General features: G+C 47.0%; 1 long non-coding RNA gene and 1 other non-coding gene across 2 annotated transcripts in view; both read right to left on the bottom strand.

The window, feature by feature from the left end:
- LOC144170508 (uncharacterized) overlaps positions 1-25,575 on the bottom strand; it is a 511,986-nt gene that overhangs the window by 133,829 nt on the left and 352,582 nt on the right. The window lies entirely within an intron of this gene.
- On the bottom strand, positions 1,960-2,032 carry Trnat-cgu (transfer RNA threonine (anticodon CGU)). Its single transcript has one exon. It is a non-coding gene; the product is annotated as a tRNA-Thr (tRNA).

The following is a 25,575-nucleotide window of genomic DNA, read 5'->3' as shown; positions in this document are numbered from 1 at the left end:
ATTTACCCGTTCGATGACAAATTCTACAAATTAATTGTCATTTTTCTTCCGCAAGCACCGCTGACAGAGATTTCTTCAAGATTCGATTTTAGATCTTTCACTTTTCTTGTTAATAATAATTTGCCTCGTGCCCTTCGCTACACTACTTCTTTTTCATACGTCAATTGCACCACTATATTTGAGTACCATACTAAACCCATCGTACTTTTATATGCCCTAAAGCTTACCTTATCAGATGTACCAGTGTTTATAGTTATTCGATTACAAATCACTTTAACCAAAACATCTGTTAACTTTCATTCTTTTCTAAATAAAATAAAAACACCTACTTCAACTTCGCTAAGTGATCACAGAAGATCTCCTTCTGAAATGGCACGGTTTTCTGTCGTCATTTCGGATAAACATCTCAAGTTGCGTGTATCCTGTGCCGATCGCGGCTTCCCATGAAAGACAGGGTTCAGTTACAGTAACCATTATTCATGCCACGTGTAAGTTACTCGATATAGCTTCGGAAATTATAACAAAAACCACCATGAATAGCCTTCTTGCCAAAAATGAAAGCTATCCGTAATGCAGAGCGGGAAAAAAAGCCTTCTAACGTATAATATTTTCCGCGTGTATTAGAGTTCGATTTGTTTCGCCAAGCCCTGTCTCTGACCTCATTAAATTTCCTGGATGTTTAGAATGCCGTAGAGCTTCTATGCAAAATTGAAAGGCTAATGTGTGGGTGTACCGCATTGGTCCTAAAATTATATGCTATAACCCCTAACCCATAGCATTACAAGGATATTTGATATGTATCTATTAGGCGAACATTTACGCTCATCCTACTCCTGTACATGTGCTGTGTGTGCGTTCCTGCGTCTGTTAGTGTTGTGCGTGTGTTGTTTGATCGCGCTTTCTTCTCGTATTTTCAAACTTTACCATTTCCATATGTACTACGAGCCAGGCTCACTGCTAGGCTGTTATATATATATATATATATATATATATATACACATACATACATACATACATACATACATACATACATACATACATACATATAGCGAATCAGAAGAGGAAATGAGGGGCTGGTTGAAATAAGACAGAAATAAGGGTTGGCAGTCAAGAAAACCTCGGAAAGCAAAGGAGAGGATATAGTATGTCATAGAAACAGATAAGGAATTTGGAAAGAAAGAAAGTGGAGAAAAAATGTCCGCCAGGTGGGATCCGAACCCACGACCTCCAGAATACCGGTCTGGTGCGATAACCACTATGCTACCGCTGCGGCTATTTTTCCCCTCCACTTTCTGGGGTACTTATGTCAATGTAATTTTCTTTCCTGTGCTTGGGGGTGGTAGCCAGCGCCAATCCGAATTATCGGGGTGAAGGGGACCTTCTTTTTAACCCCCGGGCCGTGACTCGAGGATCTGAGACATGTCGAGAGTGGTCGACCAGCGTTGAACCCTCTTAAGCTTCCTATGGCACCAAGACTGCCAGAAAAGAGGCCCTCGCTATGCATGTAGCGAATCAGAATAGGAAATGAGGGGCTCGTTGAAATAAGACAGAAATAAGAGTTGGCAGTCAAGAAAACCTCGGAAAGCAAAGGGGAGGATATAGTAGGTCATAGAAACAGATAAAGAATTTGGAAAGAAAGAAAGAAAGACCGGTATTCTGGAGGTCGTGGGTTCGGATTCCACCTGGCGGGCATTTTTTATCCACTTTCTTTCTTTCCAAATTCTTTATCTGTTTCTATGACCTACTATATCCTCCCCTTTGCTTTCAGAGGCTTTCTTGAGTGCCAACCCTTATTTATTTATATATATATATATATATATATATATATATATATATATATATATATATATATAATACAGAAATAAGCAGAATGCCACGGAAAGCAAAGGGGAGGATGCGGTAGGTCATTGAAACAGATAAAAAATTTTCGGAAGAAAGAAAGAAAGTGGAGAATAAATGCCCGCCGGGCGGAATCCGAACCCACGACCTCCAGAATACGCGTCTGGTGCGATGACCACTACGCTACCGGCGGGGCTGTTTTTCCCCTCCACTTTCTCGGGTATTTATGTTAAGGGATTTCTTGTCTGCGTTTAAGGGTGGTAGCCAGCGCCACTTGGCTACTCGGGGTGGAGGGGACCTTCTTTTTTTCCCCGGGTCGTGACTCTAGCGTCTACGACATGTCGAGAGTGGTCGACCAGCGTTGAACCCTCTTAATATACCTATGCCACCAAGACTGCCAGAACAGAGACCCTCGCTATGCATGTAGCGAATCAGAATGGGAAATGTGGGGCTCGTTGAAAATAATAGAGAAATAAGAATTGGCAGTCAAGAATGCCAAGGAAAGCAAAGGGGAGGATGCGGTAGGTCATTGAAACAGGCCATTGATAAAGAAAAAAATATTTATCTGTTTCAATGACATGTTATAATATATATATATATATATATATATATATATATATATATATATATATATATATATATATATATATATATATATATATATATATATATAGCAGAACACAGAACAGGAAGATACGGGACGAGTGAGTCGGTAAGGACACATATCAAGGTTGCAGTCGTCATTGCCAGTGCTATTCGGCTGTTTCCGAAATATTTAATAGTGCCGAATGACGTGTGTTCGGCAAAAACGGTGGATTTTTTCTCGACTTATATTTTCGCTTATTTATCACTGTATCAAAGAAACATGACAAACACACGTCATTCGGCACTGTAAAGTATAGGTGCACGTGCGTGAGGGTGCATGCGTGGGTATCATCAAAATAAGTTGTTTTATTATGCTTCGAGGAGTTTAAGCTATATTACCCTTCAACGGTGTAGAGGCTGCGATAGAGGAACGGTATTTCTTCTGTTATCCAAACGTTTGCAATAATAAATTAGTCACATGACCTGGGCGCCCTATGATCCTTCACCACGCGGAAAATGTCAGAAAGCGTGCCCTGGAAATTTATAAGCAGCGCTTTTAATTCAGTGTTTATTAGTGACGCGAAATCCTATTTCTCATAATTGCGATCGTCACTTATCCTTGATTAGGGAGGGTAGGGGCCCGCAAAAAGATTAATTATGAAGGACGTAACGTTTTATTCTTAAGTAAGATGGACACCGCCACGTACCTGCACAACTCCGGCTTCTGCACCTTTTTCTCTCCGAGGAGATGGTCAGCCTCTCCGGGGTTGTTTTCTTTTGTTTCTTCCTGTCACTCTGATTCTCCTGCTTGGCAGGTGGTGTCGAGTGAATTAGAGTCCTCAGTTTTTCAGGGCATAGACGCAAAGAACCGATGGTTACAGCCTGCTTTTTCCATTGCTAATAGTTGCTCCCATCAAATTGCGTTCTTTTCAGAGCGGCTGAAGAATTTCTTACAAAAAGTTGTTTTTGTGCTTTGGTGCAACGCCTATTTTTTAGCTTCTGTGTCATGCATTGCACTTCCACTATTTTCTTATTTTAAGGGCGAAGTTCTTCTTGCTCGGGCCCTGTCCCGGCCGTACATGGCACAGTGTACACGGCACATTGATGATGATTGTGGCAGGATCCCCCTAGGGATTGGCCAACCAAAGATTGGCCGAAGTGGTCATAACGTTCAACGCGTTCGTTGCTACCCAACAAGGAGGAGAGGAAGAAAAGGAGGTTGTCGTTCGTCGCCTGCGAGCTCAAGACTCTTGCTCGGGCCCTGTCCCGTGCCTCATTGCTGCCATACACTTCGGAATGATGATGATTGTGGCAGGATCCCCCTAGGGATTGGCCAACCAACGATTGGCCGAAGAGGTCATAACGTTCAACGCGTTCGTTGCTACCCAACAAGGAGGAGAGGAAGAAGAAGAGGTTCTCGTTCGTCGCCTGCGAGCTCAAGACACGTACCGGGGGTACGCGACACAAGACGCTCTGCAGAAGTCGACGGCCAAGGTGACTAAAATGTCACACACCGAATTCGCCAACTTACCCATGGAGATTTTCATCGTCCCAAACAAGCCCTACATAATCACCACAAACATCGATGTCGTCGACGGGCTTGTCAACGGAGCGGTGGAAAACTTGACGTGTCGAGTCTTTACAGTCTTTATATGATGTGCGGGCGAATGTTTCACGGTTTTACCGATAAGAATTTTAGCTTCGCCCCTTTCATCATCATTCACTTCGTGGAGATGGCGGGATTTTTTTTACCCGCTTGGCGCTTGTACTTTGGGCCACCTCTAGAAATAGAACACTCGATTCGATCCGTAGCGTAAAGGCATGCGCACTTTGCCTGTATACTGTGGCGAGTTGTTGACCAATGTTCGACCTCACAGAGCTGATGCGCTTTAGTGAGTGTGGCGCAGAAATATTCGACATAATCATTTTTTTCCTTGCCAGTGCGTGTTCCGTATTTCCTGAAACGCTTGAGGGTTGTGGGTGGGTGGAAAAAGCTAAAAGCTCAACGCGAACAAGCGAAGACCCCAGATGATGTTCGATCGACTGAGCGTTAGTTGGGAACAAACGTTTATTCGAGTAAACAGTCAATTAGGAAAATCTATAGTGATGCGTCGAAAACATCTAATATGACTGAGCATGGAAAGACTAAACGCCTACTACATAAAAAATGTAAAAAAATCCCAGGATACCTAAGAACTCTTTATGGGGTTTGAATTGGCAGCGGCCAATTCAATAATTCAATACAATACTTGGCAGCGGCGACGACCGGCGTCTAACACGACTGAACGTACTTGTTCTGTTTCTTTCACTGCAGTGATAAGCTGCCGCTAGCGTCGAGTGGAATCTACCCGCTACAACCCAGGCGAAAGCGGATGACAGTCAGAAGACACCAGGCGGCATAATCGTCACTACGTGGCCATAAGCTCGAGCTGCGTCCCGTGGTTTAGGACTGCAAGATTACTATCCCTTTCACCGCCCGGGTCACTTGAAGAAGGACAATTTAACGTGGTCATTGGCTGCGCCCCAACCCTAGAGTGACCTAAAACACACCAAATCGCCATTAATAACAAAAAACGCCCAGATTTCAGTTTACAAAAAATAGTAACGTAGTAAAAAAATTGGGCAATGAAAAAAACAAACTAACGAGCAGACCTCCTGGGGCTCACACCCAAGCCGTCAGCGCCAGTACTCAGTACTCTACATCACGGCCTCCGCGATCGGCTGCCGGCGGCGCGCCGCCGGCAGCCGATCGCGGAGGCCGTGTCTACATCGAAGCCACAGAGCCCGAACGGTGGGCTTATATTAGCAGGCGCTCAAAAGAACAGCTAGCGCAGTGACATCACACATCTCACGTGGGTGCTCTGTGCAGCGTAGCGTTTGGAAACACGCTTCCGGGGCAGAATTGCTGTTAGCGCCTGATTCCAGTGGCTGCAATTATCAAATACTGCTCGGCCGGAATGAAGTGGATGCGGAAACCAGTAGCATCGCCGTGTAGCCTCTACACTAAACTATATCATGTTCTACGGCATTTCTGAAAACGGACGCGAACTCTAGATGACGACGCTTGCTAGAACAACACGAGCGCGGTAGCGGCTAAGCCAAATAAAACCTTGACCACCAGTGTACAGACATCTAATTTTTCTTCACAAAACAATATCGCTGGACCTTCGTCCGGCGCGTGGGTCACCACAAAGTTTAACGTGGTCACCACCTTATCCCGGCAGAAAGTGGCGAAACAATCGAGGGATGTCGCATGCTCAGAACGATTCCGCCAATGCAACCGTCATCTACAAGGCTGCCCTTTCCCGCCCGTAATCAGCTGCGCCTAATCACGCGCATGCGCAGTGAGCGTGTGGACGGCGCCGACAACATCGACGAGTGACATCGCGAGCCTAAGAAATGCTCCGCATTTAAAATACCACAGACGTAATGTCAATGTCATGTAACACTAGCCAACTATAAGGCCTGCTGAAGTTGAAAGTACCAATAAAAGGAGGTTTTTACATGCCCAAGCTCCAACTGCGCTTTTAGGCACGCCGTAGTGGGGGGCTCCGAATCAGTTTTGACCACCAGGGTATCTGTAACGTGAACTGAAACCTCGACACGCGGGCGCTGTTGTTTGTCGCCTCTGTCTGAAAAGCATCCACCGCGGCCGGGATTCAACCTGCGTCCTTGGGCTTAGCAGAACAAATCTTTAGTCACTGCGCCACCACGGCGGGTTCAAGTCGAAGGCAATCTCACATGGTGAAATCTGGGACAAAATGGAAGGTGCTAGGTGGCTAAAATCGGGTGCAATAAATGAATGGTAGTAGTCGCGAGTAGTAAAGCGTATAAATGGTAGCGTAGGTGAGCCTATCAGCAAGGGCTTCGCACTCAGTCATAATTATATGTACTCTGCAGCAACCTCTCCACACGTGCGCTACAATTTTATCCTGATACGTTCTGTCTGTTCCAGGATAAAAACGTTGTTTCCTGAACAAAGCTGATGAAATGCGGAATGTGACTTCGCTGAAAGGCAACGTAAAGGAGGATTATTCATGTCACTTTTTGTGGAGCTGCTCCACGTTTTCCAGAAACACATGAGAACCGTTCGTTTCTTAAATATGTATAAGCAATAGTTTTCCGTTTACCAAGGGCGACTAATAACTGAGAAACTAATCAGTTCAAGCCCAAAATTATTAAGTCGACGGAGGCTCCAAAAACGTTCGTACAATTGAAAGTTTCGTGGAGTGGTGGAGCGCGAAGCTTAGCAAGTAAGCGACCAATTTATTTCCGCGCTATAAACTGGGATGCTTTGCATTGCAAACGATAAGTACAGAAAAAAGTAGACTTCTCGAACTTCTCGTAGCTTGCGAGCACAGCGCACATGGGTGCACAAATGGCGGCGTGCTTGTTATCGCTGGGCTGCGTAAAGACGAGCTGTGCTTGCGTAGCGTTGTATTATACATGCCGGAGGCTTTTTCAAAGTATACTTCAGTATCACGCGTTGCGGTTTTAAGTCATTCTGTTCCATCCTGGTCCTTGTCTTTTGCGCCTATTTATTTATTTGTTTATCTTAAACAGGCCAAACCACGTGGCCCGTCGTTATTTGCCTGCACGAGTTAAACCCGAGTGCGAAAACATAACACACTCAGCTCCGCCATAGCAGCCGCCAGGGCGAAATGGGTCGAGCAAAGAGTGCCAACAGGCCTTCCCAACAGGTCGCCGCACAAACGTGAAAGAAAAACTCCACAGGTGTCGCGGAAACTTGTGCGTCATCGCGAGAACGCTCCCTTTATATTTGTAACACCGTTGTCGCACTTGGCACTTTCATTTTCTTCCTATTTGTGCTTCAATTTAAGGGATACCTTCATACGTCCGGATGCGTAGCAGCAGCCAGCCTGTGTGTACGCATCGCGGTCGCATTATTCCGCTCGCAGACTGTGTAAAAAGGGCGTGGGCTGCGTCGACCCGGCTGCATTTGACGTGTCAGCGCCGTGTACGGTGCAAGCAGCAGTGCGGAAAGCATCTGCTTCAGGCGCGGCGGTATTCCGATTCTGGCAGCGGTTCTACCCAACAGTTTATTCCATTCGAAATAGTTGCTGCCAAAATCTATCAACTAGAAATAAAACAGCAACATTTCTCTGCGTTGTATGCAGTCGTATTGTATTCAGTTATATTGACATCTACATCGCGGAACATCTCCTTCTACCTTCCTACCGTGAATCGCCATCGCGCGGTTCGTTTTGCTATCCCAGGTGGCACCGTCGCTCCGAGATCAGCTTGTACGTACAAATTGGCCGCCATTTTCCCATAGCGACAATCGTTTTCATTCATTTTCAGAATAAACAGGTAAGTACCGTCCTTGTTCCCGGTGTCAAACAAAAGAGACCATGAAATGCCACCTTCGTGTGAAGTTTGAGCGCGAACAGAAGAATGGTTCGCTCAGGAAAAAACTTCAAAGTGTTCCATTTGTCGATGTAACACACTGTATAACACAGCTGTCTATAATTCGCAAGCTTCGCAATTCGTCATAGTAATGCAACATTATAATAATGCAACGGGGGCGGCAGAAATCTTGGCGTAAGGTGAGCTGTGCGTTGCCTGGACCGATGAAGGTGTGCTTTCAGTTGCCAATAGCGGCCCCATTTTTGTGCCAAAGAGTCTGCATTTCTTTACTCATCCGGAGGGCGCTTCCTTACTGTGTTTTTGTTAACAGCGGATTATACCGCTTCAGCTTCTAACATGCATTCAAATCTTCGTACGTCAAATGCCGTTGCTGGAAGCAGATGGCGTGACGGCGACCTCGTTCGCCTCCTGGTTAACTTCATGTGAAATACCGTATTTGGGATTTGGTAAGGAGAGTAGGACTAGGCTTTTTACTGAACACAGCAGGAAACAAAAAGAGCGACAAGTGGGCCCCAGCAATTTCATAAAAAAACACGCTTCAATGAGGCACGCACGCCCCATTTGTTCATGTATATTCTAAGGGGGCCAATTGGGAGTAGTATCACCAACAGGATGCGAAAATTTTCTAGGGAACTGCCGTGTTTCCTCAACACTGTCTTGAAACTTAGCACGGCAACTGTGTACACGTACTTGGGATATAAATATGTAATGAACGAAACAAAAGTGACAATTCTCAGGGGCGTAAGCAAAAGTTTTAATACAGACCAACAACAGTGTCACTTTAGGCAAACTTTAGAACTGCAGCTGTCGGAAGTTGGAAGTGTTGGAAGTGCTGGGGGTTAGTAAGTCGTGTACACCCTCAGGGCTAGCATTTGTAATCTACAATTCCAAAATGATGGATCTAACTTGTCACATTACAAGTGCATGCGTAAGCGATCTGATGTGTAATAAAGAAGCAGTATTTTTGCCAAAACAAACCATTTTTAAGTACAGTGCCCGGATTTTAGGCAGATCGCATGGAAGCAGAAATGAAATTTAAAAGGTTAGACTTGTGTCATGCACACTCCGGTAGTTAAATTTTCAAAATATTTCTTGGCCGAAACCTGTAATTTTTTTTGTACCGCGTACAATTTTTTTCTGTGTTTCTTCACAGGAAACAGAAGAAAATTATTTTTGCCCACGGTTGGCTGTGCCCAAAGGTGGCCAAACAATGACAGCTTGAGTAAATATACACAAAACCATTAGCTGCTCGGATATATCGGAGCAGCTAATGGTTTTGTTTATATTTGTTTGTTTATATTTTGTTTGAATGAATGGATCGTATATATCGGTTGCCCCATGCGCACAGAGATTAGGGAATACGGAAAGGTTGGTTAAGAAAAAGAAATGGCTGTAGAACATATACGATCGACGAACCCGCCCGTCCCCACCACCACGACTGCACTGCCTTTCCGGGGCACAGCTCTGCTGCGCGCACAGTGTTCTCCTTTTTGTCGTCATTATATCAGAACTCACACCGATCACTGGCTCTAACTACACAGCATAAATATAAGCAATTGAGCGAAGTCAACGGGGACACTATCTCTGTCGTTATGTCACTTCTTCGTCTTTCCGTATTCGCTAATTTTAAGCTTTTGAAACTGCCTTGTCATATCCTTTTATTCCCTTTGTGGGTGGTTTATACAACATATATGTCAATGATGTTGGCCTTTTTAAATGATTTAGAATCGTCAATGGGCCCGTAAGAGGTGCGAGGACGAACCCAAACAACGACTTATTTCTTCACATGGGGTTACGAGTGACAACGAGGTAAATTTTGGGTGGAAAGCGCTGCATTCCACTGCGGCGTATGTCCAGCACCTGCGTTTCTCCAACGTCAAAGAAATCAGGGGGGCAGTTGGTTAGTAATGAAGACTTCTAATAGTACGGAAAACCTGAAGGCCTACACAAAGCTTATATAGATAGATAGATAGATATATGTGCGTTATTTGGTTCCTGTAAATTGCCGAGTGGCCTGCGAGACAGTTCACCTTGTCTTGTTGAACACTGGAGAAATAAAATAAAAACGCCAAAAAGAAAATACACTATACAAAGTACAAATACAAGGTTACATTTCAGGCACAAGAAAAACAACAGCACGTTGTGCTATGAGAAAACAAAAAAAAAGTGTCATTTGCGACAAACATGGCATTTTAAGTTTGTTGTGGACGCGTCATTGGATAGGGTGAATAAATGTCAGGATAAAAAGTATGCAAACACTTAGACGCTTCTACAGATGGGACACAGAACTCTCCCGACGTCAAAAGTTCATCCCAGTCAATATTGCCGTGTACCCCTTTTTGTAGAAAGTTTACATCTAGCGCCAGCCTCTGATCATGGAGAGACAGGAGTCCCAGGTCAGTTGAAATATAGTGGTAGCTGTAAAAATGGATGAGCAATGTATCAATCCTACACAACACAAATAAACCCGCGCTCAACATTTTCGATTGAATCACTGGAAGAAACAGGCAAATATTTCCACGTAACAGATGCAAACGCAGGGGGGGGTGGGGGGGGGGGGGGGCTTTAACTATTCCGCAATAAAAAAATGCGAAGGCCTTGTGGGTTAGGAAATATTTGTGTTAGCCGATAGAAATACCGAGAAATTGAAGTGCACGTTTAATAACGTGAGGCGCGCCTAAGCAGAAGTCTGGTTTCGAGTCCACTTGGACACCAAGGTCCCCCCGTACAAAGCACCTGCGCGGTGTTTGATCATTAGAAAGGCTTTAATTAAATTGATTTGATTGTAGGGTTTAACACGCCGACGCAACGCAGGCGATGAGGCGCGCCGTATTGGAGGGCTCCGGATTGATTTTGACCACCTGGGGATCTTTAACGTGCGCCGAAATCTCGTACACACGGGCGTTTTTGCTTTTCGCCTCCATCAGAAAAGCGGCCGCCGCGGCCGGGAATCGAACCCGCGACCTCGTGCTCAGCAGCGCAACGCCTTAGCCACTGAGCCACCGCGGCGGGTCATCTGTAATTACATGCAATGCCACCGCATTTTGTACCGAGTGACATAACTACCGTGTTCTTTGAGTTCAATTTCAGTCGATTCTCTGTACACCAATGCTGGGTCTTATAGATGTCATTCTGCCACAATACACAATCCTCAATGTTTTCTATATTCCGGAGCAATTTCAAGTCATCTGCAGAGAGTAAAGTTCTCGAACGGCGCGCATACGATGGCAGTTCATTGATTAATACCAAAAATAACAATGACCCAAGGTTTGAGCCCTGTGGCATGCCAGACAGTGGCAAGTATGGCTTAGACAAGCATTGCAAATGTTTGACTTGATTAGGTCTATTTTTTTTAAATACCTTCCAAACCATGAGAAGTACGTTGAAAATACCCTAATTTGTTTTTGTTTTAACAAAAGCATTTGGTGTGAAACCTCAGAACAGGACTTCGTCAAGTCGAAATAATTTGTGCCGACTTGACATTTTTTAAGCACAACTGGACTGGTATAGCCGAGGAACGCAAACAAATTCGTTGAAACAGATCTTCCCCTTACAAAGGGGTGTTGCATGGACGAAATCTTTCTTTTAAGATTAAACGACAAGCGGTCGCAGACGACCAAATCGAAGACTTTAGAAAAACCACACAAGAGGGACATCGGGCGAACATCGTTAACATCCCAAGAGCGTCCAGATTTTAAAAAATCGCGCCAATCCACCCCGTGAATGTGGTTGGAAAGCAAAGCTGTAAACGGCACGCACAACGATTACCCATGCGACGTCACTTAAATTGATTGATTGATTGTAGAGTTTTAACTCGCCGACGCAGCGCAGGCGATGAGGCGCGCCGTAGCGGAGGGCTCCGGATTAATTTTGACCACCTGGGGATCTTTAACGTCCGCCGAAATCTCGTACACACGGGCGTTTTTGCTTTCCGCCTCCATCAGAAAAGCGGACGCCGCGGCCGGGAATCGAACCCGCGACCTCGTGCTCAGCAGCGCAACGCCTTAGCCACTAACCCACCGCGGCGGGTACGTCACTTAAATTCACTCACATCGCTCTACAAATAGTAAAACTAGAGAGAAGTGAAATGCACTTAACCACACCATTCATTACGTCAAAGAGATATTCTTGGTAAGGTTAAATCAATGCATGATGCTTGAACGGTGGTTGGTTGAGTTGTATTGGTGTAGCACAAGAGTGGAAACTTTTTTTTATAAAATTAAAGTAAGCTCCAAGTTACGGTATTAGACGATCTGGCTTCTCCGTCTCTGCGCCGCGGGCGGAGGCAACAAGATCTGCGGCAGAGACGGAAGAGGAGCAGGAGGAGGAAGAAATACTTCTGTTCAGATTTCTGAACGGCCCAGAGCGCAGCCCACGGGAGTGGTTCCTTCTTCTGTGGGGCCCACACGCAGTCTGCGCGGCCTCTGTTCTGTCCACCCGCTTAAGCTGGGTAGGTAGAGAGGGCCTGGACAGCAGCACCTCCAATTGATCTGGTTGGGTAGTTGACGGACAGAGAGGAGGGTGCTCAAGGCTAAAGTCACACACCCCAATTACGAGGCGGAGTGTTCCTACTTCTGAGCAAAATTTACATTCAGCGTCATAGCGATTCGGATGCATTAAGTGAAGACGCGTAGGCTGTGGGAATCAGCCCGGATTGTATGAGCCGTAGGGTAGTTGTTCTCTGGAAAGGTCATGGTAAGACGAAGGTACGGTCTGTCTCAGAAGGCGAAAATGCTGGGTTATCTCTTTGAACGTGACAAGCGGGTGACTGTCCTCGTGCAGCTCCATAGCACGGGAGGTAATAGCGCAGGCTTGTTGGGTGGGCGTATTCGCTGCCCTCCATTGAAGCGTGAGGGGGTGTCCAAATGAGCTGAATGGAACCGTTTGGGGAGTGGTTTTTTAGCACGCGCAGTACAGGTCAGGACACCCAACCCGACTGGTAATTCCAGTAGGCTTGCTGGGAATCGGTGACTACCCTCCGAACCCATGGTTGAGTGAGAGCCAGGGTGATGGCTGCCTCTTCTGCTGCCATCATTTCTTGGGACCTAAGCGAGGTACACGCAAGGAGGTTGGTTCTGGAGGTAGCCACGATGATAGCGCATTGCTGCCCTCGATGTTTGGAGGCGTCTGTGTGGATAATTGCATGATCCCCACCGAGGGTGGTGTTTAGCACTCGAGCCCATGCTTTCGGTGACCCTCGTCATGTGAGGGGTTCATATTTCTAAGCGAAGCGAGCATCCTTAGTTTCAGTCGCCAATAGTCTAGGAGTACGTCAAGCGGAGTGACATTCTGGGCTGCCCAGCCAATCTGGTGAAGCATGCGGTTAACCACCCCAGTTCTGATTCGGACCTTCTGGTTAGAAAGATGGCCTTATATCAGGTCTTCCACCGTGTTGTGGAGCCCCGTGCAAAGCAGCCTCTGTGTGGACGCACTCATGAGAAGACCAATGGCCTGCTCGACTGCCTTTCTAATCATTATATAAAGCATCTCTATGTCGTCCTTGTCGAGAAGAAGACAGTGGGTTGACGTAAGTAACTCCCGAGAGGACAAAAGCTTCAATTAATCGAAAAGTAGCGGATTCTTTTAGGCCTCGCTACTTGGTGGCAACTCGCCTGATCATGTGTACGATTCGATTAATGCTGTTTTTGAGGCGCTGCAAGGAGACGTCACTCTTGGTGTTAGCCTGGAGATGTAGGCTTAGGATCTTGAAGCTGGGGCTTGGAGTGATGGCCTGGCCATCAAGGAGTATGTGAATGTATTCCTTGATTTGACGTGAGGGCGGACGACAAGGAGCGGTGATTTTTTACGAGAACACAGGAGGCCAAAGGCTTTAACACATTGGCGTACTAGAAGTGAGATGCCATGCATTGGCGGGAGCTTCCTTTAATTTTTCTAACTCTTAGCACATGGGCAAGGTGCGACCAGGGCCGCTAGATGGGTGTGAGCGGTAGCGTGAAGCTTTCACGTGGCCTTCAGCTAGAACGCAGGGGGAAAACCCATAGATGTGCTTGGTGAGTACACCACCTGTCTTCCCCGTCTTCGCGTGGGCTCATAGCTAAAGCGGTAAGACAACGGGCTCTCGCTTTGTTAGTCTATTAGTTCCAGGTTCGATTCCCGGCGGTGCCAGTAAATTCTTTTATTTGCTCGCTGGAGTTTTCTGGTGACACCAACGGTCGCGAAAGAACCCTTGCTGGGTAGAGGTAAAAAGCTTTGCTTTAAAAATTGGGATGACTAGTGATTTATTCCGCAGCGAAGAAAAATAGCCAGTCTGTAAAGACAAGCTGTATGTGTGAGTCAAGGCTGGGACTACAATATCTGCGCAGCCTTTAATTATAAACTTTAGAGTTTCATCGCAACCAGTGTAAATTTCGTTCTCAGTTTGCGGAACGCATCGGCTACCGCCCCTTCCGTTACACGCCCGCAGGCTAGGCAATGATAGCTATCTTCAGAATCGAAGCCCGTGAACATGCCATCGAATTGCGAAAAGTGGAGCTGAAGTGCTGCTCAAAGGTCTCGCACACTTCCTCTGACGAGAAGCAGATCTTACCAGTGGTTTTGAGCGCAGTAGCGCTGACATTATCTTTTGTTTGAGCCCGTACGTGATGCAAAATATGATACGGCTCCCTTTTGAAGTCTTATTCAATGCGTTCGTGATAAAGCATTTCATCGCGTACAAGAATTTTTCTAACAATTGTTCTGCAGACGGAGCATCTGAAGATCCAGAACTTGCAATCATGTCTTATGTAATCTATGAAAGCGCCGTTTCCTTCGTATGTAATTCTTGAAGTCAGCCGAGAACCAACCAGGAAATTTTGATTTTGATTTTGCGGGACGATGGTCTGGTATAAGTTCCACCATGGCATCCTGGACTGTATAGACGACGAAAATGAAACAGAACAGTCAACGTCAGTGGGGCGAAAAACTGGAGTCAGGATATGGCCCTGCAAACGGTTGAACAATCCTGCGTAATCACCGCCAAAATACTTGAACCTAGCTTGGTACAGGCCGCACATCTTGCAATATGGAGGACAGATAAGAGTAATGGTAAAACGGCGGGCGGAACTTGTCAACTGTCAGAAGCGTACCACTTGCCAAAGTCACTTCGAAAATTCGAACATTTACTATTAATAAATCTCAAACGTTGCCAGCGACATCTGTAGACGTATTTAGTTGGTAAAATCAATTAAAACTGATCAACTCAAACAGGCATTCTGCCTTCTGCCATGCATAGGCACAATCGCTTTGAATTAGACCAAGATACCAGTTAAGCTTTGGAACTTTGAAATCGCCGAAACTGCGCACTTTCTATTTCGAGGAATCAACCATGTTTTCGAGGGCACAAAAGAATTCACAAATGCACTAGCGTCATAGTTTGGTGGAAAGTAATACCAGCCAACTAGGCAGTTTATACCATCAGCCATTGGTAACTGGATCCAAACGCTTTCCGGGTAACTCTCAAAGTCCCTCCTGCGGAATGACGTGCAGGCTATCAAGACGCCACCATCTCTTATTTTTTCTGTGTAACTCCTGTACGGTCTAAAGACGGATTATTCAACTGAAAAGTTAGACTGACTTATGCTGTAATTACTCAGCCAAGTTTTGGCTTGCTTTGTGGACCCTGTTAAAGTGAGCAACGAACAAAGGCATACATTGACGATGGATGTCCCAATGACACACTCAGACAGCACTCTTCCGGGGGAACGTACTGCAGATGCGGTGAAAATATGAAAGGGTGAACAAGAAACCAAGGTTTACAGAAACCACGGGATGTCAACTGCCTGAACCGAAAGTATAGTTATGCCTGCATACGAGGAGCCAGCTGTCGTCCAGGAAGGTTTGCACCAATGCAGAAAGCAAAACTCATTTTACATACCATGAAGCCTTTTGATAAGATCATAGGCACAAGAATAAAAAAAGATTTCATCATCGGCCTGCAGCAGCTTACATTTCCTCTTTCCCAGATACAATCTTCAGACTGCCAGAGTGAAGTTACCTAAAGTTCCAAGAACAAGATCAGGAGCCTAATGATCTTCATCGACTTAGATTAAACATACTGCCGCGAACCATGCATTGGGTTTGTTTATTTATGGTTTGTTTTTGCTGCCCGGCTGCGCCCGGCTGTGTTATCAGTGTCCCAAGGGAAGTGCATGTTCCATCCTTTATTTTTATGCCACACGGGTTATCTCATTCGGATAAGGAGAGCGTTTCGCCCTAACGTCACTGGCCTGAAATAATCTTCTTTGTTGTACAATGTTCTGGACGTAAATCGACGGTTCGAGAAACACTTGCGCCGAAAGATAAAAGCCTGCAAAGCAGACGCCGCGGCATTCGATTCCCCGACACTCGCCAACGCACGTCACTTTGTTGACTGCTGCTTCGCCGCATGTGTATTCTTTGAATTGTTAGGGGAGCACAAGTTCGCTCCAATAAACTTGTTTTCCTTGAAGACAACTGTGCCGTCTTTGGCTGCGTGACAATATGACAGAGACCGGTGTCCAAAGGTTCCGAAAAAAATAATTTGACTGCTCCGAAGTTAGGTGAAAAGATGCAAAGTATATATCGGCTCACTTGTGTTAAGATCACTCGCAGTGAGGGATTGTTAATTTGTCACGTTTCATATAAGTGATTATGATTGGTATTGCTTGCAGTTGTTTGTTTCATCCTGCAGTAGTTTGTTTCATCCCGGCAGTCCAGTTGACGCCGACCTTCACTAAGAAAGGGAACGTCCTTTATGGATTGAGACATTGCCAACGATTCAATGCAATTTCGAAGCCCACGGAACATTTCTGGCGTCCCGCCGCGACGCAATATGTAGCGACGTCAGAGCGAGAGCTCTTTTTCAGAACGCAAAGAAACACAATCCCTTTTCTAGAGCAGGCAGGTCACCGACTATTGCAGCATCATTGCTAAGGTGGAAAGGGTTTCCGAAACTTACAAATTCATAAGAGATAGCTCTCGCTGCTTCTCCTGCGCCTTTCATTCTGCACGGTGTTGTCTCCGCGTATCTCTGCATTTGTTTGCACAAGTGAATCTCGGAAAGTATTTAAAGGAAGGTACTTGTGGTTTGACTTTTGCAAAGGAACGCAACGTGAATTTCTAAGGGCAATAAAATCGTTTTTAATCTATAATGTGAGTTTAGGCTCGGCCTGAAGTCATTTGGGTGGTCAACGCGCCGAAACTGTAGTTATGGCGCGCCTCATAGCGTGCCGGAGTGGAGGGCTCCGAATTAATTTTGACCACCTGCGGATCCTTAACGTGCGCCGAAATCTCGACATACCGGCATTTTCGACTTTTGCCTCCACCGGGAAAGCAACCAAGACAGGATCGAACCGCAGCCTCGGGCTCAGGAGCGCAATGCCGTAGCTCCAGAGACACCGCGGTGGGTGCTGCCTGAAGTTGACTGGAGCTGGTGGTGGGTAGGACAGGTTGGAAGCGCTATTACATTTTTTTTGCCCCTATCACCGTGGTTGTGACCGTGTATCCGCTGACATACGGTCACCACGAGCTGCCTTCGGCTTCATAGAAGTGAACCTACAATAGCGAAGCTAAATATCGGACGCCAAAGACTTGCGGGGTTCGACAAGGCATGATCACATGTAAAAACTCCCACCTCCCCTCGCGGGAACCGCTGTGTAGATGCGACGCATAGGCGGAGCGGAGAAGGGACCGCGTTTTATAGCGCGCATAACGTTGAGGGGACTGCGTAAGCCTGTCCCAGTCGATGACGACGTTGGCGTACTTGTAAAGCGGCGTGGACTCTAGGTGTTTGAGCCAAGCGTGGATGTTGCTTCGCCGGAGAACGGCACACCGGTTATATGCGCAGCGCGCCCGAAGGAGAGGAAACCGCGGAAGAGAGAGTACTGCACATGCGCCGGCCCCAGCGCGTCTGCCGCGGCTATGACGCAACGTGCCGCGGCTATGACGCAACACAATCCACTTTAATCCAATCCAAATCCAAGCCAAGCCAAGCCAAGCCAAGCCAAGCCAATCCAATCCAATCCAATCGAATCCAATCCAATGCCCCTCGCGAGAGAGTGTTCGCTAACGGAGAGGAGAGGGGGTGAAAGGCGGAGAGCGCAGCTGGCGCGGCGAGGAGAATGGGGGAGGGGTGGACAACGCCGACAACAACGACGACGACGCCGGAGGGACAAGGCGAGTGAATCAGATGCTCTGCATCTAAAATAAAGGATTACTCAAACCATAGAGGTAATTGAAACACGGCAAGCGCGGTCACTCCGTTCTTCGGACCTAGTTGCAATTCCCTCTCGATACTTTGGGGACACCCACCGCATTTTCTTGTACAATTGGTCCATAGCGCTATCCGTTGCTTAAATTCATGGAGCCCCTAAGTCTTAGTATAGAGTGTTTCGTGTCCCGCAGGAAGTTCGTTTCGGGAACTCCGCGCCGTCCTTCAGTGTTACTTCGCGAAGTCTGCTGATATTTCTTGACCGCTGCCGATACTTAAGTCGTTACAGACCCCGTCAAGCGAACATGCTTGTAAAAACCATAACGGCTCTTATTTAAAGCTGTCAAGGCGACCCCGATAGGTGCGTTGGAGCTATTAAAAAACGTTGAGAAATTCTACTGCAAATGTTCGAACTTAAAGCGGCGACGAAACGGAGAATTATGCGGTGACAGTGGGATTTCAGTAAGGTCAGTTGTTGAACCCGGTCCTTTTTAGGGAGGGTAGCTGATGCCGTGCATACTGTGTGGAGACAGTGTCTTATTTGAATAGTTCAATTTTTACTTGGCGCGTAACCTTGGAAGGGTAAGGTTCGAGAACCAGCAAAAACGGAACCCAATGCATGGCCTGCAGCACAAATGGCCCGAAATGTCGAGATCTGCGATTATCAAATGTGGGATTGGGAATCGAATACGAGTAGTGAAAACTGACTGCGCAAAGAATTAAATATTTTTGAATTCGAGGATATCTGCTTTTGTGCGGACAGGGCTCCTGAAGCATAGCTAGAAAAAACTTCAGCAGTCAGTCCTTAACCGATCTGAGTGCTCAAGTGCTAACTGGCGTCGTGTTGCAGAGGTTCGGCTTCTGGGTAGTGTTTATGTAGTGCTTGGCCGTAGGCGCGTACAGGAGCTTCCAGTGAAATATTTACGCACAATATTCGCTACTTTTAATCATGTGGAAGCTAGTTTCCGCAAATAAAAACATCGCGGATAGCAGGTTGCGAGTGGTTGATGCAGCTGACTGGTGTTTGTTCGGGATCACTGAGCACGCCACATTTGTCGTCGTAGAGACTGAGGGAGAAAGCGGATGCTGGAGGAGCAACGGCTATCCTCCCCCGGCTCCCGTCCGACTGAGGAACGAACCGATTGTTTCGAGGGACGAACTGCGTGGCTTGAAGGACGAAAAGTGAGTTTCTCCTTCGTGCGCCCTTTAACGCGTAGCGTTAAGAGCCCAGTTTCGCGCAAAAGCCGGCGCCATCGGCGGCGTTGACCTTGAACAGAAAATCTGCGCGAGCAAAAATCCCGCAGTGGCACCTTGTGGCACCCACTGCAACCCCCAGGATCGTAAGGCGTTGGCACAGCAGATGGCGGCCGAGGCGGAGCGGAAAGTTTTCACCGCTCGCGGGCGCCGCGGGGGGTGCGATGACGTCAGAGCCAGGGTGTTCGGTAGTGCGCGCTTGCTCTAGCTACACGTGTGATTTATGCGCTGCTGTGCACCTGCGCCAGGAACGCTGCAAATAATATCCGCGCTCTAAGGCAAAGCTTAGGCGACCCCAATTTCTTTCTTAGGGTGGACGTTAAATGTTCCACGTAAACACAAAAAGTCTTAGGTGAGAAGCGTAAAGATGCTAGATTCTCATTAATTATCTGTCCGTATTAAAACATGCAACAGGCGTACTGTTCATTTGAGACTGCTGTTTTTCTTCGAGAGCAGTGGTTGGACAGGAATGTTTTGTACCACCTGGTTTCGGACCTCATTCATATTTTTGTTTATTTTGGAACGCGCTGGAAGGTAAGGAATATTCCATGTGAATTGCGGAAAAAGCAATTGCGGCAGCAGTCAGTATTTGCAATTCGCAGTTATGACTTGCTTTTCACACCAGGTTTTTCAAGTCATCAGACGTTCATTTCTGTAAGCGCCCTTTTATGAGCGCTAAGCATTTCGGCCTTATAGTGAATACGAGCCTTGTAAATTCTGGCATAATTGTGTATTTTAAAGGCGACTGGACGGCGATGATGACAAGAATAGTTCGAGTAGGATTGACATTCGGTGTGACGACGTTTCGTGAGAGCTGTTAAGATCGTCTAGGAAAAAAAAAAAAAAATCTGCTTGCACCTATCCCCGGAGATAGGTGCTCGGGGGAAGCTTCCTTTGATTCACCAACGAACCCAATGGGATGGCAACCTCGCACGGGACCCCATTTCCCATCATATCGGGCCACACTGTCGCGTGTTCCATCAAAACGCTGTGACGAGCACTGTGGGTGGCAAGGTAACGAGGTGAAAGCGAAGGCACCGACGACGAGACGTGAAAGGGAGCGTCGCCAATTCTACTGACAGCGACACATACGCCTTGCTGCAAACCTTCAGCACAGGAAATCCCGAAACGTGGGCGGTCATTTTTTTTTCTTCAAAAATGAGGTGTCAATGTACTCGCCAGTTTTCCTCTTTCTGGCAGTTTATTTTCGTTTTCTTTGAGCGGTTTCCAAAATTGTGTTGTCAAGCTATCCTGCCAGGACGGTAGCTCGCTCTTTTTCTCGCACGCTGTAAAATGAGGAAGTAGAGAGAACGAAGTGGGTAAAAGGTCGGCGCCATACCCGGGCCCCTGGAATCTTTTTGTAGGCGAAATGTCGGAACCAGCAATCGCACATCGCGCATGAAACCACTCGGCGCAACTGCTGACATGTTGTTGAGGGCATGTTTCGCTCGCCATTGAGCGGCTATTTTCTCACAGGAAAGGGCCGCTCGATGGCCTGTCGCCTACTTCCACCGTTTCCGTCGCCCCAGCGAAGTGGAAATGTACCTGATGGAACGAAAACTGAGGCCCCTGCAAAACCCTTTAAGCTCCGGTTAAGCGATGCGCGCGTGGTACTATAACACAACGAAAAATTACAGGTAACTAATTTTCACCATTCCCAACAAAACGCGAAAAAAATATATACAGGCGAATCAGTTATAATCATGGCAGATACAAGACTAGAACTAAACATTTACGTGTTAATATAACTGGGATTATCATCAAGACGACAGAAGCTTTTCCTAAAGGCATGTATGAGGGGAGAGACAGCAGAAGCATTGTCGCAAGTAATGTTATGAGTCTCGCTAATTTATAGAACAAAGTCTTGGCCTCAAAAGGGTATAGAAGTTAGCATCAAGCATTCCTATTCAAGCATAGGCGCTACCTGTTAACTGCGAATAGAAGATGCTGTGGGACTTACTCATCATGAAAATATTTATAAAAACTGGTCATTTGCTTGTTTTTGGTGCAGTCACCTCAGGAAACAGAATGCCGAAATTCCTGGAGGCCGTAGCTAGATTGAGACAGCCCTATACGACTTAAGTTTAGTGAGCACGAATTAGCTCTTAAAACGTTCTGTAAAGCCAGTTTTCGTCGATCGCAATAGTCGTAAGGCGGAAACTGTAACGACATCAAATTCCAGCTGCTTTGCAATATTCAAGAATTCATTCAAACAGGGTTGACCTCGTCCTATCTGCCGAAAGTCTAAACCAAATCTGCGATGTAGGGAGAGGTCTAGTGAAGCTTCTCGATGTAATTTTTCGAATTGAAAACATGTGGATTTTGTGAATTGAAACCATGGTACAGCAAATCGGAGAGCTAGAGAATAAATTTTATGGAAGAAGAGCATTGAAATGTGGCCGTATTTGTCATTTCAGGGTTCTGATTAAGACTGCTGCCCTCATCAAACGTTCCACCAGCCGCAGCCTCGTGTCACAGCTGAAGCTGGCTGCACTGCTTCAGAAGCTAGAAACATACACCTGCGCCACGATTACAGTGCTCGTTTCTCAGAACACCTTCGAGGATTTATATCCCATTCACGCAATGAAGCAAGCTATATTAACGAAATCCTAGTGTCCCTTAGGTTACGCAAGCGGCCGCCAAGTCATTACCCTCAAATCCCACGGGAATCACCCATGTGTTATCATGGCGGGACGATTGCCTGCAGCGAATACCTGCTGGCATTTCCGCTGGATCAGCCATATACAGCTGTGGCCGGTTTTGCACAATGCGTGGTTACATCATTTTTTAAGCATTACTTATGGATTTTCCATGAAAGTCGTATCCGAACTGGAGGAATAAAAGTGTGTTCAAAAAGTACCTGCTTACGTACTTTCCCAAACTAAACCTTCGCGGTGTCATTACTGATCTGCAGACTGCAGGGTGATGTTACGGGCGTGCGGTTACGGCTCAATGGTTAAAGATCCTTAATTTTAATGTTTTCGGGGCTTATTTTAGCGCCTACTTTGTCACACTGTGCAAATGAAACGTCTACAAAATAACATCTATTCCACGAAGCGACGCTCAAGAGATTGATTGATTATGAAGTTTAATGCGCTGACGCTACACAGGCGATGAGGCGTGCCGTACTGGAGGGCTCCGGATTAATTTCCACCACCTGGGAATATTTAGCGTGCGCCGAAATCTCGAACACACGGGCATTTTTGCTTTTCGCCTCCATCAGAACAGCGGGACGCTGAAGAAGAACTGTTCGGGAACAGTCACTGCGGAGTCATAATTGCTACAAAGAAAGATAAATCAATGACGAAGGTGGGTGGACAACCAAAGAAAATAATAGCATATATAGGGCGGAAACCCAGTACTTCGCTCAACTGCGGAATTGTAAGCGCAGTTTCCCACAGGAAGAGCAGTGCCCCAGTTGCGATCTGGTGGGATGTACGTCGAAAGAATGTCAGAAAGTGTTCGCTGGAAGCGTCGATCTATGCGCTTGGGGATGATAGGGCCTCGGCGGCACGAAGAATTTCCCTACGTGTTGCCGACAGAAGTGCCTTCTCACGCTCACTCAGAAAAGCGCGTGGTGCTTCGTGGCGCAAAAATATGGAGTGCAGAAAAAATCGGCGGCTTCTAGAGCACAACCAAATCGAAGAAGGGTGGCTTCGGCGTGGCGGCTCACGTGGTCATCAGCTGTACAAGCCACCGTGATTAGCGGACGGGGCAACAGACACGGGAGCATACAAGTCGCACTGTTGACTTCGAATGGGGCTCACGTAGAAGGCAGCGTGTGCGGCATCCCAGCAGGCGGTTACGTCTGGTTACGTTAGCCGTTACGGTGCCAGCAGGGTGCACAGGAAGCGATGTATTTGGAGACACTGGCGGAAAAGTCAGGCCAGATGACATTACTTTTGATGGATTCGTAGGACTCGTCAAAGCCTAATTGCCTGCCGTAGGGTTGTCGTAGAAAACATTCACAATCTCTTCTTTGAGAGGACGGCAAAGGAAAGGAGCCCACATGTCACGGGTGGGGGTGTAATTGCAACGGTGTGGGAACACCATTCAAAAGACGAAACGCGAGAAGTTGTGAGATGGCCTTGCCAAACTTTGAAGTGGATCGATTAGGTTTCCACAGTAACGTCCCGTCCATTGGAGTGGACCCTGGGCCGGCTTTCTCGAAGCCCAAGTAGACCGAACTAGTTGTCAGTCTAATCTCGTTACGAGATTACTTCAGATCTAGACTTCCCTAGGTTACTAGACGCCTTCTAGAAACTTATAAGACAGCGAATGAGGCTTTCGATGAGATTGCGCTAAGTCTGCGAACTGGCCTGTACCTAGCACTGAGCAGCGTAGCTCACAGACTTACGATGACTTAGTCGGCCATTCACACGACGGGGCCTCTTTCGCCGCAGCCAGCGGCGCGAGCGAGCGCGGTCTCCTTGCATCCTCATAGTGCCTTCGGAAGGAGCGCGTGGTGCTGGAGGAAAGGGGATGTCGTCTGCCGTATGGAGAGGTCACTGCACCAGGGCTGCCGGCGTAGCGGCTAGGAAAAGGCGACAACAAAACGACGGAACAACATTCTCCATAAAATAAAGCTCACTAGCTGAGAAACAACAATTGGGTATTCACTGTGCAGCTGCAGCGGCGATAAAATTATACATTACAGGAAAACGTTAATAATCTGCATGACTCCGCCCCTGAAAGTTAAATAAAACCGCGTTTTCAATTAGAAACTGCGCAGATTTTCTTCACTCCTTCCGAAATGGGTGGTTGCCAGGTTACGTTGTTTGGCTGTTTCGGTTTTTTCTGTGATCACGCGTTTTGCAGAGACCATGTTTTGCTTTTACTAGCATGTGCGGTATCAAAATTCTGCTGTAAATTCTACCGAGCGGGTATTTTCAACTGGCGAGAGGTTATTTTCAAGTGCGTGCTTGGTGCGTGTCATTGGTGCAGTTGATGGTACTCGTGGCGTACTTATGCCGGGAGGTCATAAAGCAGTGATTATTGAGTCCGTGTCGCCGATCCCCGCCGTCGACGATGACCAAGCCGGCGTGAGATGTAGCGGGGCTGGTGACCAGCCGCTGGAATGCTCGTTGTATACGTGTGCAGGACGACGAACCAGAAGTGAGCTTACAACTCAGACTTCGAGCAGTTTGTTCGAGAAAGCGGGCGCATGATCTTCAAGCCGGTAGAATTTTACGTTGCCAAAAATTGCCATGGGTAAGCTTACTTGGACTACAGGAGATGGATGAATTTCTGCTGACACATGCAACAGGAAAGGGCTTTCATTTGAAACAATAGCAAAGACAACCAACCAGCCCAAATTTTTACCTTGTTGAAGTTTCCATATCATGCTCCTTTCCGTGCTTGTGCGGTACAGTGAAACCATACTCTTCAAAAAGCCGAATCTAGCGGTAAACCCATCATTTATTTTACGTTTTAACGCGCTCCGCCGCGGTGGCTCAGTGGCTATGGCGTTGTGCTGCTGAGTCCAAGGACGCGGGTTCGATTCCAGGCTGCGGCGGCCGCTTTTCTGATGGAGGCGAAAAGCGAAAACGCCGTGTGTTCGAGATTTCGGCGCACGTTAAAGATCCCCAGGTGGTCAAAATTAATCCGGAGCACTCCGCTACGGCGCGCCTCATCGCCTGTGTAGCGTCGGTGCGTTAAACCCCACAATCAATCAATATGTTTTATCGCGTATCGCTAAGGTCCCAGTGTCGCAGAAAAACGGCGCCGTCGACGGCGTTGACAGAGAGTAGAAAATCAGCGTTAGCGATAAATCCCATAGCGCCACGTTGCGGCGCCCGCGACAACGTCCGGGATCTTAAGGCGTTGCCCCAAAGGGTGGCATGCGAGCAGGAGCGGAAAGTTTTCATCCCTCGCGGTATGCACTGCCGCATACCTGGGCCGAGCAAGTCTTTCTCATCGTCGAGTAAGATAGCGATATCGCGTTCCATGCTTAAAGTTCCATTTTTTTGAGTAAGTAATCTGATTGACTGAGACTGATTGTCAGCAAGGAGCTGTTGCGCTGCAACAGCACGGCACCGAGGCCATGCCCTCTGCTCTGGCATGTGTCTGTAGGATAGCGGCTGCCGTTTCGTCAAAATTTTGGATAGCACAGCTTTGAGCTTTTGGAACGCTGCCGCTCAATCTTACATATGTATGAGGCACCGGATGCAAGGAGTTTGTGGAGAAGCGATGCAAGTAGAGTGAAGTTGCGAATGAAACACCGGAAATAGGAAGCTAAACCAAGAACTCTGCGGAGGTGTTTTTGGCAGGCTGGTCGGGAAAAGTTGCGTACAGGATTGATTTTGTCGGCGCTAGGGCGAATT

Source organism: Haemaphysalis longicornis, unplaced genomic scaffold (genome assembly GCF_048455015.1).
Source record: "Haemaphysalis longicornis isolate Haplotype H1 unplaced genomic scaffold, Haemaphysalis longicornis Haplotype H1 scaffold_1, whole genome shotgun sequence".
In the NCBI taxonomy this organism is placed as follows: domain Eukaryota; kingdom Metazoa; phylum Arthropoda; class Arachnida; order Ixodida; family Ixodidae; genus Haemaphysalis; species Haemaphysalis longicornis.
This window is presented reverse-complemented; position numbering and strand designations above follow the sequence as displayed.